We start from the raw sequence: 4,844 nt of genomic DNA, 5'->3' as shown, positions 1-4,844 counted from the left end.
CAGACAGGGTCTCAGACTGTCGTCCAGGCTGGCTTGAGTGCAGTGACGTGATCACGGCTCACTGCAGCTCAACCACCAGGCTCAAGGTATCCTACCAGTTCAGCCTTGTGAATAGCTAGGACCACATGCGCGCACCACCACGCCTGGCTAGTTTTTTTTTTTCTAATTTTTTTTGTAGAGACGGGGTCTCCCTGTATTGCCTAAGCTGGTTTCAAACTCCTGGGCTCAAGCAATCCTCCTGACTCTGCCTCGTAAGTGCTGGATTTACAGGTATACCCCACCTAAACTGTTTCCTTCATCTACTTTTTACTATTTATTAAATAACTTGAACAGGCTAAGTTTAAGTTCCAAGTTACAAAAATTGTTGAAGAGAGCATTTATTTTTACATCCTAAAAATGTGAGATCTAATGTTGTAGACAAAAGAAGTTAAAAATCTGGTGCAACAAGATGAATACAGAATGAGAAAAGAATTAACTAAAAAGCTTTCTGAATTATCCATAATTAGTTCTAATTTGAATTACTGCCCATGCCAAAATATTACCTCTGAGATTTTATGATTGCTGTATCTGCTATTATTAACTGAGCTAACAACATTTGCTCACAAGGAAATAAAACATATACAAGGAAAAACTGACACCAAAATATAAGCTGACAAATTTTCTGTTGAAAATAAGCTGACATATTTCTATGAAAAATTATGGAGAATTTAAATTATTTTAATTTTTCAAATATTCTATTTGTCTCACTAGAAATTTTTTCTATTTCTCACTAGAAATTCTACAGTTTTGTTTTTTAAGATACGATGTTTTGCTCTGTAGCCCAGGCTGGAGTATAGTGGCACAATCATAGCTCACTGCAGCCTCAAACTCCTGGGCTTAAGCAATTCTCTCGCCTTAGCCTCCCAAAGTGCTGGGATTACAGGCATGAGCCACTGTGCCCCACTCAGAAACTTTACAATTCTTAAAATGTGCAATCAATTATTTCATGAAGCTACTGAATATTTTCATATAAAGAACATGCCATCATCAGTAAATTGATTGATTTCCAATCAATTTACGTAATTTATGAAAGGCCATTATATTGATGTACATAAATGTATATGTGTATTATGAATCAAATTTATTTGAAATCTTCCTGTATAGAATAAATTATGAACTTTTAGATGACATGCATATTTTTCCCATTCTCCTTAATAATATGTTGGGCAGAATTGTTCATCTAAGTTGACTTTGCTTTTTTGTGGTCATTGTTTTTTCTATTTTTATTTACATAGTCAGATGCTAAGTTTTAAGCTTTTGAATAGTATGTCTGTCTGATATATCACTTCTTCCAGGAGCCTCCCTAAGAGCACTATAAATCTGCAGTGAGAAGGAAGTATGGGCAAATGAGTGAGAAAAATGTGAAGGAAATAATCCTTGCTAAACATTGCCACAGTTGAATATTTCACACTTAAATTATTCTCACCATGTTATTTCCAAAGGGTTGCTCATTAGGTTTTCACTTGCCTTGATGACCTTAATTAGGCTTGTTCCAGATTATGAGAACTGTAAAATTAGGAAACTTTCGTTAAACCAACAAACAAAAAAATTAAAACACCCGGATGGTTTTCCAAAGCACATACAGCATTACTTAAGACTATGATTTTCGGCCGAGCGCGGTGGCTCAAGCCTGTAATCCCAGCACTTTGGGAGGCCGAGACGGGCGGATCACAAGGTCAGGAAATCGAGACCATCCTGGCTAACCCGGTGAAACCCCGTCTCTATTAAAAAAGACAAAAAACTAGCCGGGCGACGTAGCGGGCGCCTGTAGTCCCAGCTACTCGGGAGGCTGAGGCAGGAGAATGGCGTAAACCCGGGAGACGGAGCTTGCAGTGAGCTGAGATCCGGCCACTGCACTCCAGCCTGGGCGACAGAGCCAGACTCCGTCTCAAAAAAAAAAAAAAAAAAAAAAAAAAAGACTATGATTTTCAGCTAGTTGGATATATCATATCTACAGCTCTAGCCAGGTCTGTAAGAATTCTGTGACTGAGGCCTAATGGAACCAATTTTCACTCTGGCAGAACAAATTCAAGTTCTAATACTAACTTGAATTCCAGTTTCCTTTGGATGCCAGGAATCAGATCCTTTAAGAGGAAATTGTATCAGCACTTCTGCCTATTAAGTGATATTCCATATAGTTCGTCTAAATAGCTAGCAGGAACAACTGACTCAAGTCAAATCTAAGACAGAAAACAAACGATTTTTTAATTACTGAAATTGTTTTATTATTATTTTAAAATACTAGTCAAGTGCAGTTATTCTGGTGGTGGTGGTGGTGGTGGTGGTGGTGGGTTTGTTTGTTTCTGTTTGTTTGCTTTAGTCTTTTCCTTTCAGGACCTCGATTTTCTGCAAACTTCACTTATCTTGACTGTGGACCACTGATCTTCTTTAAACAGGAACCAATATATTCACTCACCTATACTAACAATCATATTACAGTCACAGACCATTAACTGTCACTCACATTTTTATTACCCTGCATCTGATGAACATTGATACACTTGGGGGTCTTCCTCTGCACTGGGAAAAAAAAAATCATTTAGATAGAATTCTAAAAGTTAGCATGTTTTGTCAATAGCTTCATTGTTCCTCATGCCCATTCATCACATCTTGCTTGCTATTGAAATCCTCCCTTGCTTTGTAACATTATTAAAGTCAGTCATTATTAAAGTCGTCTCAAAAGAGATACCTCTGCAACTTCTAAGATGTTGTCAACCAGGAATCATATTTTCAATACTTCAAATTATATTGTATTTCCAAGCTTTGGAAACAAATATAATATTCTTGCATATTTTCTAAGATGAAATTTCATGTAGACAATGATGTGATAGAAAAGATGATGCTTATCTAATGATTTTGGCATTGCCCCTTGATAACTATGACACTGAGAAAACCAGCATTGGTTTTCCTATTATCAGAACAAATTACAGTCCATGTTCTGGAGTCCTACATGTCTTACATTTAAGAGAGAAAAATCACTGGGAAAAAAAAAAGGAAATAGTTATATCTGTATCCATCTAGTTTCACTAACATATCTTTAAGGTACAGATTTTTTATAACAATCACATATGGCCGGGTGTGGTGGCTCGCGCCTGTAATCCTAGCACTTCGGGAAGCTGAGGTGGGCAGATCACGAGATCAGGAGTTTGAGACCAGCCTGGCCAATATGGTGAAAACCCATCTCTACTAAAAACACAAAAAAATTAGCCGGGTGTGGTGGCGAGCGCCTGTAGTCCCAGCTACTGAGGAGTCGGAGGTAGAAGAATCCCTTGAACCAGGGAGACAGAGGTTGCAGTGAGCCAAAATTGTGCCACTGCACTCCAGCCTGGGTGACAGAGTGAAATTCCATCTCAAAAAAAATAAACATAAAAATAACACCATATGATTTTACAAGACCAACTTAAGGGATTCTTATGTTGCTTTAGTTTTGTTTTTCACAAAAACTAGATTTAACTCAAGCTTCACGAAAAGGCTAAAATAACACACAAATAAGTCCATAGTTCCTAATTTTCCAATCCTTCTTTCAGTAGGCATTGCAGGTCATTTGAACCAGATAGTTTAAATTTTTGATGGTGCAGCTAAGTGAATAAGCATCCCTCCACAGAATGCATGCACTGTTGTGTGATTTTCAATTAATGTGAAATAGTTTTGCCAAAATATGACTGCAAATGTGAAGCTGCTATTCTGAACATTTGGAACAACTATAGCTCATTTTTCATTATGTGTTGTTCTGGTATAAAAATACTGTTTAAGCAGTTCATGAATACTCTTTTCCATTTAATGACAAAGAAATATATTCAGAGTGAACATGATCACTTTATTGGTTACCAAAGATCCTTGGCAAAGTGCAAGCACCGTGAAGAACGAAAGTAAGTCCTCAACAGTTTCCCAACTTCAGTGAAAACCTAAATGGGCCTAGATTTACAGATTATACATTAAGAAAAAGTCTGTGCATGATGTATCTGCTGTGTGTGTATTCGTATGTGGGAAATAAAACAAGCCAGAGAGAAAGTGGGTGGGGGCACAATTGCAAAAAGTTATCTCTCCTAGGAGATTTATTATTGGGAAATGCAGAAACAGGTAATTCAGCACTCTTCTTTCTGGTTGCAATACAACGCTAGGAAAAAAACTAATTTTTTAATAATTTACCATAGAATCTCGTCTCAGACTAGATTATATGTGTATATATGTCCATGTGTACACATACATTTGTCTTTTCTGAATTTTTTTTTTTTTTTTTTTTTTTTTTTTTTTTTGAGACGGAGTCTCGCTCTGTCGCCCAGGCTGGACTGCAGCGGCCGGATCTCAGCTCACTGCAAGCTCCGCCTCCCGGGTTTGCACCATTCTCCTGCCTCAGCCTCCCGAGTAGCTGGGACTACAGGCACCCGCCACCTTGCCCGGCTAGTTTTTTGTCTTTTTTAATAGAGACGGGGTTTCACCGTGTTAGCCGGGATGGTCTCGATCTCCTGACCCCTTGATCCGCCCGTCTCGGCCTCCCAAAGTGCTGGGATTACAGGCTTGAGCCACCGCGCCCGGCCTCAAATCTCTTTCAATCAAAATGAGTTGAGCTTCAAACAGGATCTGGGTGAGACAGAACCTTTTTAAAACTGTGCTCAACTCAGTGAATGCTTTAAAAGTGAATTAATGAATAGTATCCTCAAATGCAACATGCTCCAAGACTGACTGCCTCTCTACATTTTGATTCTGAAAGAAAGTGCTTGGGTTTTTAAAGAACAAAGAAGAAAAGCCTTCATTTTTCCTTCCTTCCCTTCCTCTCCACAATTTAACCAAGCATTTTTTTCTAG

The sequence above is a fragment of the Rhinopithecus roxellana genome, chromosome 11, assembly GCF_007565055.1.
Source record: "Rhinopithecus roxellana isolate Shanxi Qingling chromosome 11, ASM756505v1, whole genome shotgun sequence".
In the NCBI taxonomy this organism is placed as follows: domain Eukaryota; kingdom Metazoa; phylum Chordata; class Mammalia; order Primates; family Cercopithecidae; genus Rhinopithecus; species Rhinopithecus roxellana.
This window is presented reverse-complemented; position numbering follows the sequence as displayed.